Here is a 14,666-nt window from a genome sequence, read left to right on the forward strand (position 1 = left end):
TTTACATTCCAGCTGCTGCCATGGCGACAACACACACGTGGCCTAGCTGCTTGAGTGATGTCACAGTATGAATGATGTTTTCTCCATTGTGATGCTGGGTGACGTGGGAGCGAGAGAGCGTAGAGTACTGGTCTGTATGATTCAAACCACCTCAGTGGCCTAACGGTAATTGAGGGGGCCCCCCTGCAAAGTACGTGGAGCGGCCCCCTCCGGACTCTATCAGGAGCTCCGGCCGAAGTGCAGTGCTGAGGGGGCCCCCAGGAGCTTGGGGGCCCCCCTACTGCGGGGGATGCGGGGGCAGGGGCCCCCCCACTGCGGGGGATGCGGGGGCCTGTGTTACGCCCCTGAACCACCTGTATCTCGCTGTTTCTCGGAGCACTTGAGTACAGGCCGTTGGTCCCTTCGGATCTAGTTTTTCAAATCGATTGGTAAGTTGTTTGCATTGTTTTTGGTTTTATTGATACAATTAGAATTTGTGACATGAGGCCTCAAGGTTTAATTGTGTGACACGCGAAACTTTGGGGAATATAATCCCTTCATATGGTGTTATTGGTTTTCTTATGTACATAATGCGTTATGAAGCTTTGTTGTTTGCTGTTATTGGTTTTCTCATGTACATAATGCGTTATGAAGCTTTGTTGTGTGAAGATGCTTAACACCTGGGCAGATGTGTCCCACAAAAGGTCCATTAATGTGCTGGGTCTATGGAGAGCTCCCCATGAGTAACTTTTGTGGCGGTTTTCGAAGATGTCAGAGCTTAAAGAGGCCCTTATTATGAGTGAGTAACCAGTTCAATTCTGGAGGTATGTGTATCTACCGCACATACCCCCTCCCACCCCCGCACACACGCAAACACACAATTTTAATTTGCATGGGGAAACATTCCTGATAATTAACAGAAAAATGTTGATTTTGGTGGACATTTACCAAGGGAAAATGGACCGGTAATTGCAGAAAATCCTCCTGCCCCTTCTCAAAAGTTACAATATGTGCTATTTATCGCACCCACAAACTTCTGCCTCCAGCAGAGTCTGATTGTATGGGGTGTGATAAATATTGCACCGAGCCCTGGACTGCTTGTGGCGAGGGCCATGATATGCTTGTGGAGGGCTTTTTAGTGGAGGCACACAGTGATGCACTTGTGATTACGTCACTTCAAGACATGCGTGGAATGCTTTAAGTCACAACAGACAACCTTTGCTCAAATTGTGTTACAAGATATTGCCTTTTGTATGTCAAGAGGGCATAAGCGATATTGTATCAACCTTTGATACAGCTGTTGTGTGGACCTTGGCGCTCAATGTGCCTGCAGTTCATCGCCAGAGTGGTGTGTGTCGTGCCATTTTGCTGTTGGTTGTTTTTAATCAGCATATAGTTAAGGAATGTGTTTTTTTTTCATTAAATGTTTAACATCTAAATGCAGTGATCACATCTGCATGGGTAGTTCCTTTATGCCTTGCTACAGGATTGTTTCACTGCGTAAAATGGGTTACAACAGTTTTTCTTAAAAGTATTGATTTTGCTGGTGTGACACCATTTATATTTATAGATCAAAGTGCAGATGGTTTTGAATATTAAATCTACAACAATTTTAAGTATTTTCCAGCAAGTTGAAAAAGTGGTTGTCTTCTTTGAGAACAGCTTAACGATTTATACTTAAAGTTTTTCACCTACGTTATTTGTCTTTTTTCCGTCGTCCCTTTGAATTCAACCTCTGATGCGTGGATATAAGCTTTTCGGCAAAGGCCTTGTTTCTTAGTTTCCATTTATTTGTTCTTCAGGGAAACAGATTAGAATAAATGCCAGCTATATGTGTTCCATGAAAGGAGGGACCCAAATGTTATGATGACTTATAGAACATGAGTTGTGTCATCTTTTTATTTATTCATGTATTTACTTATTCAATTATGTGCCATTTACTCATAAGTTCCTCTGCACAAACAAACAGGAAACAATGCAATTATAAGTGGTAATAACAACTGAGTGTGTCAGCATATTACATAGATTGAAGTCTGGCATGAAAAAACTTCCATTTGAAGCTAATTTTCACAGAAACACAAAAGACATTGGGTTTCAGTAAAGAATGCCAAACATACACAAGTCGATGTGGAGGTTTTAGAGCCAGTGTAAGGAAAGATTTAAAATGAGAAACTGCAAGAATGGAGGGAGGGAAGACACTGCACATGAAGGCCCGGATTTATTAAGGGTTGACACAATCCAGGGCAGCAAGTAAAGGTTCTGTGATGTGTTTCATCAACTGGAGACAGCAGAAGTGCCCCATATCTACAAAGAAATGGCACAGCCTGCTCTCTCCACAGGCTGGCACACTTTGTGCAGCCATACACCAATGCAGGAATTCTTGCACCATAGGGCAAGGGTGTCTGCGCCGCAGGCTGCATATTTTTGGTTCAGGAATGTGTCCCTGCTTGCACAAAAACTATGCTTTAAGGCAATTTCTTCTTTGTATGTGTGCTGCAGAATATTTCTCTTTGTTACGCTAGGATCAGGGAAGCACAGGATTATGGTGCAAACTCATGTTTTCAAGTCTTTGTAGATATGGATTTGCATTAAAATCCATGGGCGGATGCACAGAGACACCTATGCACCATCCATGACACGCCTCCTTGACGAAAAGTAACACAAAGTCACAAAACAATGCAAATTGACATTTATGTTGGTGTGTAAATACCAGCGGCGGCTGGTGCACAACGGGGGTGGCAGGATGTGAAAAAAAAAAAATATCCCAATTACCTGCTCCGCAGGGCCGCTGTCTCTCCATCGCCCCTCCAGCGCCGTCTCACCGCAGGATGCACCCAGGCTCCCTTAAGACAATCAGGACGCTGCTGTCACCATGACAGCTGCGTTGTTATTGGTCTGAGCACCATGGTTCGGCGCTCAGATGGGGACTGGGATCCTGGGCATGTTCTCCACCCAGGCTGTGCATTACATCCTGGTGGAGAACATGCTAAGTGCGCATGACTGTTTGGCTGGCCCAAGACTGCCGGCTAAACTGTCATGCGCACTTAAGTGCATGAACCACTTTTCCCCTTGTTGGCTGTGTGACAGCCAAGCCCACCCCTAAAACTCCCTCAGTAAGGAAAACTGAAATGACAATAGCAACGTGTTATTATCATTTTATTTTTCCATTTTCTCCACTGCTGAAAAGCAGTGGGGCGATGCGCCTCCACCTCAGCAGAGGAGCTGGAACTGGTAAATACCACCCTGGATTTTGCACTGTCTACTTCAAACTAGCAACACAAACCTGACACAGAATCTTTAAAAATCAGGGCTGAAGTACTTGTGAGGCCGAGCAGAGTGACCAATTCTGGATATAGACATGAATAAGAAATGAAACAGCAAGGGGAGACAAGCCATGGATAAATATAAAGACAAAAAAAAGAAGAAAAAAATGAAAAGTAAAGGATATTTTTTGACTAGTTGCAATTTAGAAAGTGCCAAATGTAGGGGTGGGCGGAATTTGCGAAATTCACTTTCGCAAATGATCGCGAAAATGTTAAAAATTTCCGCAAACACGCGGAAATATCGCGAAGATGCAGAAGTTTTTTTCCCGCCCGTTCGTGGTATTTTCTGCGTGGTCGCGGCTCGCCAACTTACCCATGCGGTTGCTCGCGGGAGCGGCCATCTTGTTTTCACTTGTCTCGCGGTGCATGATCGCGAGAAGAAAGACGTGATCGCGCTACGAATGACTTTACTGCGGGTGCGAACTGTCGCGAGACAGCGCAAATGGCTACCAATAATCCAACATCTCGTGGAGAACGCGACCGGATCGGGAAAACTTGTCGGCGAACGCGGGGATTCAGGTAAGGCGATCGCGCGCACGCGAGAATGTATTATTTTACAGCGCAAGCAAGCAAAATATTTCCGGTAAAATGCGGATTGCGGAAATTTTGACATTTTCGCGCTCTCCACGAACGCGAAAATGTCAAATTATCGCAATTTCCGCAAGCGGAACGGAATTTTAGCCCAAGCCTAGCCAAATGGGCAAATGGGGTGCCCTTTGGATTCCCAATGCCTTTTATCATCGCTTTGCAAGTGTGGTATCTAATCATTGTAACATACCATTGCCCTCTAAAAGCAGGGTACTGAATCACAAAGTGGAAATATCTTTTATAAGGATGTAAACTACTACTCGCCCCCTTTTTTGTGCGACCAGCTCCAGTAGGGAGTGAGTCACTTAAGCCAAAGAAGCCTGGTCAAACAGTTACTTCATAGCCAAAGCAGTCAACATTCCAGTTCCAGGCTGAATACCTGAACCTCTATATACTTCAATAGAGTGGTCCTAATGCAAGGGATACAGAATGCTGAAGGATGCTGAGCCATGACAGGGTGTTCCTGAGGCTACTCCTTGGTCCACAAACACAGTGGGGCAACTTTGTCCAAGGGGTTGATGTCCCTCAAAGTCTGGTTGAAGGCCAGTCAATAACCAGTTGCCACTGGCTTACTGGTCTCTGGTTACATCAAAAACAGTGGTTCACTTTAACTGGTAGTAACTACCGTCTTGGGTGACCAAACTGGACCCAGACAACTCTCCCAGGTCCAGCAGACTTGGATGCAACTTTTGAGTTTCTAGACTCGGTCTCGCAGGCTGCTTCTTGGCGGTCAGGCATACTTGGCTACCAACTCACCAAGGCAGGCCCTTTAGCTTTAGTGGCCCTGTAGCTGTAGTAGGAAGTCAGCCAACTGGCTCTTGGAGTCACTTAGGTAAAGTCCTCTCTTTGCTAGTCAAAGGAGCAGCAGGTGCAGTCCAGTCTTGGTACTGTCTCTCTTTGTTGGGTCCAAAGAATAGCAGGGCAGTCCTTCTTCAGTCCACTCTTCAGGACAGATGTGATCTGAAGTGTGAGTGCCAGGGGTGCCACTTTTATGCCCATTACGAGCTTAGGGGAATGGGGTGGCTAACTAGCCAATCAGGTTACCAGGTCCCTCCCACCTGACAACAACTTTCTGTGAAGAGTGTCTCCTAGTTATCCCAGGGAGCACTATTCTGCCCACTCTCGGCATGGCAGAACCCTTATCTTGGATTGTGGAGCTGTGGAGCTCATCCCACAGATATGGCTACTTGGGGCTCCACTCGCCTTGAAAAAACGGTTTGACAATGTGTTTTCCCTCTCTGCCCAAGAGGCCAGCCTGTCTGTAAAGAAAAGAGCACTCCTCCTCTGCAGGGTCACCATTTGCCCATCAAAGGTGGCTTCTCCTTTGAAGCCTTCCTTTTGGACTCACAACTTGTTTGGTTTTCCTGTCAGGAGGAGATCACACCTCATGCCTTGGCAGATCATTTGTGTTCCTATCTGAGAGTAGTTCACACCTCTCCCAGGTCAAAAGACTCTCTCAAGGACAACAGCGTGTGTGCATCCATAAACGGTCACTGGAACACATGAGCAAAACAAAGTGGCAGCTTTCTAACGTTGCCATTTGTGTAAATGTTACATTAAATTCGACCTGAGCAACAGGTCAGGTTTAATTTAACTATGCAGATTTTCCACAGTTTTAATGTATAGAAAATCATGATTTTATTAAAGGCACGGAGGCTAATATTATGCATAGTTCCTTTATTACTACTCAAACAGCAGCAACATCACATGGAATTAGAATACGAATAAACACTCTAGAACTCTGAACATGCTTATAACCCCTGAACAGGCAGCCATCTTCCTCTTTGTAGCTGCGAAGAACCAAGTCCCCAAAAACAAACTCCTTCTTCTTCTAAATTCTAAATGTTAACCTACAAAACAAACAAACTTATTAACAATCAAGGGAGGGCACAGTGGAGGGATAATATTAGCCTCCGTGCCTTTAATAAAATCACGATTTTCTATACATTAAAACTGTGGAAAATCTGCATTTTATAGCAAGGCCCGGAGGCCAATATTATGCATGTTCAAAGTTCTTCTAAAACCGAATCTAATACATTTTCCACAGGCTTAAAGTAAACATTTTTGAAAGTATCATCATTAGACCAATCAGCCGATCTCATAATATCATTTAAGCTAAATCCTCTCATGAAAGCCTTACTCGCCATAGCTCCTCTTACTGAATGTGCTCCAAAAACACTAATATCCACACCAGCCTTAATCATCACTCCCCTTATCCACCTTGCTAAAGTGGGCGTTGATACAGCCCTATACGGTCTAACATATGAAATCAGTAATTGTGAACAGTTTTCTGATCTCAAACCCAAGGTTCTTTTCTCATATTCCTTTAAACAACTTACCACACATAAAACCCTATCCCCCTCATAAAGAGGATAAAAAATTGTTTTAGACATAGTCTTTGTTCTTTTCCTAATCTCAAAACAAACCCCTTCAGGCTGAAAAAACCTTGAATTCACCTCCAAAGCTCTTACATCAGAAACCCTCCTAAAAGAAACCAGACACAAAAGCATAACCAACTTCCACGATAAGAGTTTCAAATCTAGACTAGAATTTGCTCCCCAACTCTCCAACTCCATTAATACTACTGAAACATCCCAAAGTGAAGAATATTTTGCCCTTGGAGGATGCATAATACGCACACTTTTAACAACTCTTTTAATCAAAGCATGCTGACCAACAGGAATCCCATCTACTAATGCATGACCTGCTGAAATCGCCGACCTGCTTGAATTTACTGTACTATACGCAAAACCCTCTTCAAACTGTTCTGACAAATAATCCGATATGGGATCCAACCCCCTCTTAATACACCAATCATTCCATTTTCTCCATGCTGAACCATATGACCTTGAAGTCCCCCTTGACCAGGATTTAGACACAAGATCCTCCGCTCTCTTTGATAATCCATGCATCTGCCATATTCTCCTGAAATCAACCAAGCTATCAACCGTAACTGCCCTGACACCACCATTTCGTGAACATTCCCCTGAATATCCAGTTGAATTTCCCTCATGTCTGGCAAGACCACCGGATCCTCCACCAGAAGATCCATTACATCCGGAAACCACACCTGAGCTCTCCAAAAAGGGGTTATCAATACTAACTCTGCTTGTTCCCTCCTGACCTTGTTCAGGACTCTCTGGATCATTGAAAAAGGAGGAAACGCATAACTCCTTCCCTCTTTCCATATCTGTAGAAAGGCATCCACCCCTTTCGCCTCTGGATCCGGCCTCCAACTGTAGAAATCCTTCAACTGCGCATTCAACCTGTCTGCAAAAAGATCCACCTTCTGCGGACCCCATAACCTTTCCAAACTCAGAAAAACTTCTCTCTTCAGTCTCCAATTGCTTACATCCCTCAGGTATCTTGAATACCAATCCGCTTCTACGTTGTTCAGCCCTGGTATATACTGTGCCTGAACCTTTATCTCCCTTTCCAAGCAAAACTCCCAAAACTCCTTCGCTAGCTCCGCCAACCCCTTTGACCGTGCTCCTCCCATTTTGTTCACATACCGAACTGCTGACAAATTGTCCATTTTCAAAAGTACACAACACTTCACCTGATCTTTTACAAAACTCTTTATCACAAAAGATCCTGCCAGAAGCTCCAAGCAATTTATATGCATCTTTCCTTCTTCCTTCGACCACTGTCCCCCCGTTGCAACCATTCCACACCTCGCACCCCATCTGTGCATGCTCGCATCCGACTCTATCTCTACCTCTGGCATCTCTCCAAAAATTGCCCTTCCGTTCCATGCATCCAAGCTCATTATCCACCAATCCAACTCTTCCTGAATTTCCTGATTCATTCTCACTTTCTGTGAATATCTGGCATCCTTCCTTAAATGGTATGCCTTCAACCGCTGTAATGCACGATAATGCAGAGGAGCTGGGAAAATTGCCTGAATCGAAGATGACAGAAGACCCAGCAAACGAGCCAATTGTCTCAGAGTTATCCACTCCGCATTCCTGACTCTCCTTACTTCCTTCCTGATTCTCCTCACCTTCTCCATCGGCAACTTCAATACACATTCCAACGTCAGTATCTGAAAACCTAAAAATTTAATTTCCTGTTGTGGTACAATACAAGACTTCTCCTTGTTCACTACAAAACCCATATCCTCTATGACTTTCACTGCGAATTCTGTCTGATCCTTCGCCAGATCCTTTTCCTCTGCCATAATTAGAATATCGTCCAGATACACAATCAGACGAATTCCTCTTGATCTTAACCAGGCTACCACCGGCCTCATCACCTTGGTAAAGCACCATGGAGCTGACGTTAGTCCGAACGGAAGACTCTTGAATCTCCATCTTCTCCCTTTCCACCTGAATTGCAAAAGGTCTCTTTGCTCCTGACACATCGGAATCGTTAGATAAGCATCCTTCAAATCTAACCTCGTCATCCAATCTCCCTTCCTCAACAAATCTCTCAACATGTGTATCCCTTCCATCTTGAAATGATTGTAACCAACCCAATCGTTCAGCTCCCTCAAATTTATTACCGGTCTCATTCCTTTCTCCTTTTTCTCCACCAAAAACAAATTGCTTATGAATCCGCCTTGTACTTCCCTTGCAGGCTCTATCGCACCTTTCTCTTCCAATACCAACACCTCCTCTGTCACTAGCAACTCCATCTCTCTTGAGAATCTTAATATTTTGGGTACTCTCACCTGTACTGGAGTACTGATAAAATCTATCCTGTAACCAGCAATAGTTTCCAACACCCAAGGATCTTGAGTTATCTCCTCCCAACGTGAAACAAATTGGGCTAGTCTGCCGCCCAACTTTATTCAAGTAACAGAATGGCCTGCTAGAGGTCTTACCTGAAACTCCTCTTGGTCTCCTCTCAGCACGCGAGCCTCTTGCTCTTCCCCTTTGTCTTTGTGGAAAGAAACTTCCCTGATCTGACCTCGAGAACATATATCCTCCTCCATAACTTGCTCCATAGGGCCTTGAGCCTCTTCCAAAATTGCTTCCGGTGAAGCCCTGTCCTCGGCCGGGAAACCGACCCCGCGTTTGCCCGGCCGTTCCAAAAACCTTTCGAATATCCTTCTGGACCTTTTGTAGGCTTTTGAAGGTGCCAACATATCTGGCCATGTCCTTCACGAAATCATCTCCGAAAAGTAAGCCTTCGCTTTCCTCACCCAATTCCTTGCCAGCCAATTCTGCAAGCTTTGGGTCTATTTTAAAAAGTATACTCTTTCTCCTTTCCAAGCGTAAAGCTGCATTCGCATTGCCAAGTAAACAGATCGCCCTTTGCAGCCACTGGCGCATCTCAATTACATCCACACCAGTGTTACTACTATGTGCTTCCTCACACATATCAAAAACCTTTGTCAGCGGGCCCAAGACGTCCAAAAGCCTGTCTTGGCAACCTTTTAAACCCTTGTCGAGTCCTCTCCTTGGGTCCCTTCCACCTTTATTTATGAAGGCCAGAATCTTCTGATCTAACTCAGGTGTATATGCCACCTTACTATTTAGACTAGGCCTTGGGCACTCTGAACGTAGCCTTGTTCTTACCTCTTTAGGTATCTCCCTCCTAATCTAAAATCTTATATACTTGGCTACATGATCAGCCGGAGTCCACTGTGGTGATAATGGATGCTGAATCAACAGCGGATCAAACATATCCTCCCCTTGTGGATCCACAAATTCTCCTATTTCCATTTTAATTTCCTTTCCCTCATATTTCCTTTTCTTTATAGGGACCTCCTCAACATCGGAATCCTCCAGGCTAGAACTACATGTTAGTTCCGCATCACCTGAAGATGAACTCGAATCACAGGACACCACACTGTGTTTCCTCTTTTGCACCTTTATTGCGCTGATTTTGGCCTTTATAGCCTTTTCCTTTCGAACCTTACGTTCGTCACCAATTATTTTCTTACTTTTTCCACATTTTTCCTTTTCTCCTTCCTTTTTCCATTACACCAGACCTTCCTGCCACAACCTCGACATCTTCAGTCGTCCAATAGTTCTCTTCCTCACCACTTTTTTGTCTATTATCTCTTTTCCTTAAACTTTTCTCAAAAGTATCTTCTATTTTTTTATCAATTGATGCTGACAACCCATCAAACATTTTCTCTATATAGGACTTCATTTTTTCCTCCATATTTCCATCTGCACTTTCCATCTTAATTTATTATCTCTAAATTATTTTACCAATCAAATAAATATTCTTCTATATTTTCTCCTCCTACCAAGATCAAAATCCTACCTCCCTCACAAACTTTCAAATTTACTCCTCACAATCAACTCCTAACCTCTCTCACCTAAACTCGACCTTCGTGTGTGAAAAAACGATCACACTCTGACAGAAACTGTCATCACATCCCAATTCCGACTTCCCTAAATATGGCCGAAATATCCCCATTGACTTCCACTGCTCATCCCCAAGCTCTCAAAATGGCTGCCGTACGTCACGCTTGTACGGCGGCTTCAATTATCCAAATCCTCAATCCTTACAAGACAAAGGCGCTCTCGCGCAACCTGCAATGCGCTCGAGCGCCGTTACTCTGCACACGCTGATGCGCGCACAGCCACACTCACCTCGTTTCCTCCCGTGCGCAGCACTTCTGCTCTCGCGCACGTAACGGACTCTCCTTCATAAAAAACGGTAACCTTTCTCAAAACCAAGCCTACCTTCCATGTCGCCGCATATAAACTTCCTCATTATCCAAAACTTATTCAGATCTTCTCCCTCCATGCCTCATACACGCTTATTTACCCAACATATTCCTTCATTAAAACGCTCCGTTTTTTTTTTTTTTAAATAACCCTCTAGGCTCACCTCACAACATAAAACTTTATACTGATATCTTTTCTCCCAACATTACTAATCAAACCTTCTATTCTCTTAATAATACAGCTCACACAAATGTACTTATCTTGTTGTTCGAGCAGCAACAAAAGAGGAAGATGGCTGCCTGTTCAGGGGTTATAAGCATGTTCAGGGTTCTAGAGTGTTTATTCGTATTCTAATTCCATGTGATGTTGCTGCTGTTTGAGTAGTAATAAAGGAACTATGCATAATATTGGCCTACGGGCCTTGCTATAAAATTCTTTTTATGCAGTAAAGTATCATATTTAGTAATCCGATTCAGAAATTAGCACGGCTGAGTTGTCAACGTGTAACCCCATACTCACCAATGGAGCTACCAGTCTTTCTACAGTAAAAACTCAAATGTGGGGTTTTTACTGCCAGGACATGTAAAATACAAGTCCTACTTCTTAATATACAGCACCCTGCCTTAGGGCTTCATAGGCCTGCCTTATGGGTGACTTATGTATATTAAAAAGGAAGGTTTGGGCTTTTCCACTACTTTAAATGGCAAAGACGAGTTAGCAGTTTAAAACAGCTCTGGAAATCTGCAGTGGCACGCGGGCAGATATGCTTTATTTTGACACACTCGTGGTGGCACAATAAGTGCTGCAGTCCATGAGGGACACTTTTTAACTTACAGGCCCTGGGTACCCCTTGTATCATATAGTAAGAACGTACAAGTAAGTTAACCAATGCCAATTAGGTATAAGCCAATTAAACATATACTTTTTAGGGTCAGAGCAAATGCACTGAGGCCTGGTCAGCAGGGTCCAGGGCAATACAAAGTCATTACACCAGTATGTAATAGTCAAAAAGTGGGGCAAAAAGGGGCGTGAACCTGCAAAAGCAATTTCCTCACACAATTGCCCACCTTCCCCAGCTAGTACATCAAGGAGAATTAACCAGACTCTTAGTAGCTCTTCTTGACAATACATTGGGAAGGATGGGGATACTTGCTTGCCTTTGCAGGGCCTATTCAGCCTCACATCCTTCTGCTAGGATCAATCCTCATGGGGTTGATCCACCTAAAAAATTACAGGCCCCAACTTAAATTGGGCATTGGATTGGATTGTGTCTCTGTTCATTTAGGACTGTGGGGCACTGGCCTCACTAGCCCAACCTTAGCTAGGGCAACACCTAATCATCAATTGAGGCCACCCAACACTTGACTAGCCACACCAGGACCAACACGGTCAGTGAGCCCTTCTTGCCTCCTAGGGCAGCACCTAATCTCCATGACAGAGTTAGAGCTGCCCCTTAGGCAAACAACCAGCAACGGCCACTGACAGCTTTCAGTGCCAAAACCACGACCCCAGCTCTCCACTGGCAGGTGGGTATGCTATCCTAGGGTTAGCTGTGGGCCTCACTTCCAGTCTTTGGATTTGCAAAGAGTCACTCAGAAGCTCTTTGGTAGTTGTTTGCCCCCTGGTTCCCAGGGCTTCTTCTTATGAGTGGCCTCCCTTTTCTACACTTACCCCTTTTCCGGAGCGTCTGCCAGTTCTGCGCTCACCGTTGGGAGCTCACTGCCTAGGTCACAATCTAGGAGATGGTCAAGAGTGACTATCACCTTGTTTAGGTTAAGTGTACCCTCCCTTTCTAGGGATACCAAAGACACAGGGTGGGAATTGGCCTTACAACTTCACCTGGCAAATACTGGTCTGGGTTCCAACCAGCCTGACCACTACTAGGGTGTGACTGGCACCTGTATCCCTTAGAGTGGTTTTTGGAACCCCATTAATGGTGACCTGGTAGAAGTGTCAACTGCCACCCTCAGCCTCTCCTAAGGCTACATTGGCCATTCTAGTGGTAACCTTCCTCTTGGGGCATGCAGCATCCCCCTGTGCTGTGCTGGCTGCTGATAGTCAAGACACAACCTCTTCTCAAAGAGGTTCATTAGCTCTGGGTCCCCACTACCCTGCTTGTGAGATGTGGGCTGGATCTTGACCCCCTCCTTAGAGTTCTGGGGTTTAGAGGAGATCTCCTCTATAGGCTTTCTACTCCCCTCCTTTCCTTTCTGTGAGCCTAAATCCCTTCTTTCAATCACCGCTCTTGGACTTCTTTGGTACCACAGTGCGCACCCACTCGTCAGCTACCTTGCCCAGCTCTCTGCAGCTAGATAGTTTTGAGACTACCAGATGAACTGTAACTTTTCTGTGTAATCGAATAAATCAATCAATTCGGATTTGTAGAGTGTGACTTATAAGCCCAGGGGTATCTAGACGCTGAGGATGAGCCAATTAGTCGAACAGCGAGGTCTGAGTGCTCTCCTGAAGTGAGCGAGGGTGTTGGAGGTCCGAAGGTGGAGGGGCAACTCTTCCAGGATTTGGCAGGGAGGTAGGAAAAGAACTGGCCCCCTCTTCGGGCCCGCCGGATGCATGGGATGTGTACAACGGCTAGGTGGGCTGAGCGGAGTTGGCTGGTGGAAAGTCAGTTGGTGGTTGGTGTAGGCTGGTCCTATGTTGTGAAGGGACTTAAAAGCATGGGTGAGTAGTTTGAAATGGCATCTCTTCTTGATTGGGAGCCGGTGGAGGTCTCTGAGGTGGGGGGTTATGTTTGACCGTCTCTGGAGATCCAGTATGAGTCTGGCTGCCATGTTTTGGATGTTCTGGAATCATTTCAGTAGTTGGGTTGTGATTCCAGCGTTGAGTCAGTTTCCATAGTCCAGTTGGCTGCTGATGAGGGCCTGTGTTACTGTTTTTCTGGTGCTGGGTTGGATCCACCTGAAGATCTTATGGAGCATTCAGAGGATGTGGAAACTTGAGGAGGTTACTGCGTTCACCTGACACTTCATGGAGAGCTCGCTGTCTAGTATGATGCCCAGGTTCCTGGCGTGGGTGGTGGGTGGTGGGGGTTGGTGCAGGTCCGAGGGCCAAAGGCCACCAGGAGTCATCCCAGGAGGAGGGGGTATGACCACAGTTGAGCACCTCGGTCTTGTCTGTGTTCAGGTCTAGGCAGTTGGTCTTCATCCAGTCAACAACGTCAGTCATTGCGTTCCTGTAGTTTGCTCTGGTGGTAGAGGTGTCTTCGGTGAGAGAGAGGATGAGTAGGTGTCATCAGCATATGAGATAATGTTGAGTCCGTGGCTGCGGACAATGGTGGCCAACGGAGTCATGTAGATGTTGAAGAGGGTGGGGCTGAGCGAGGAGCCCTCGGGGATTCTGCAGATGCTGTCTTTGGGTTCTGAGGTTAAGGGTGGGAGGCGTATTCTTTGCAAGCATTCTGTGACTCAGATGAGTATGAGTGTGTTGCTGCTGATGCTGATGTGATGCAGTCTGTTGAACATGATGTAGTGGGATATGGTGTAGAAGGCTGCAGAGAGGTTGAGGATGATGAGGGCAGGTGATTCTCCATGGTGGAGGATGTTCCTGATGTTGTACGTTGCTGCTATGAGAGCTGTTTCGGTGCTGTGGTTTGAGCGGAAGCCTGATTGGGAGGAGTCCTGTAGGTTGTTTCCCTCCAGGTGGTCTGTGAGCTGGTGGTTTATGGCTTTCTCAAGTACCTTCGCCAGGACAGGGAGGAGTGAAATGGGGAGGTAGTTCTTGAGGTCGCTGGGGTCTGCGGTGGGTTTCTTTAGGAGTAGGTCTTACTTCTCTGTGTTTCTAGGTTTCTGGGCAGGTTGCAGTGTTGATGGCTGAGTTGAGCATGTGCGTGAGTGGAGGGCAGATCTCCTCCCATCCTAGGTTGAAGTGGTCCGTTGAAGCGCCTGAGTGTATGGGAGTCATGATGGTTGCAGTGGTCTGGGTGCTGAGGGGTGTTCAGTCGGTGAGGTGGTTGTGCGAGATGTCGGCAGGGGTCAGGGTGGATTGAGCTCTGTATGTTGAGGGTCGAAGTTGCCATTGATGTCTGCTATCTTGTTGTGGAAGTAGTTTGATAGGGCATCGCAGAGATCTTGGGTGGGTGAGGTTGAGTTTTTGATGGCCTTTGAGGTGGAGAATTCTCTGATGATGTTGA

At 45.6% G+C, this 14,666-nt stretch overlaps 1 long non-coding RNA gene across 1 annotated transcript in view; it reads left to right on the plus strand.

The window, feature by feature from the left end:
• Positions 1–345: 345 nt before the first annotated feature.
• LOC146798773 (uncharacterized) overlaps positions 346–14,666 on the plus strand; it is a 174,014-nt gene continuing 159,693 nt past the window's right edge. The window contains exon 1 of the long non-coding RNA XR_014969203.1: positions 346–428. This is a non-coding gene — a long non-coding RNA (uncharacterized LOC146798773). The remainder of the gene's footprint in view (positions 429–14,666) is intronic.

This window comes from Triturus cristatus, chromosome 9 (assembly GCF_964204655.1).
Source record: "Triturus cristatus chromosome 9, aTriCri1.1, whole genome shotgun sequence".
NCBI classification, from domain to species: Eukaryota; Metazoa; Chordata; class Amphibia; order Caudata; family Salamandridae; genus Triturus; species Triturus cristatus.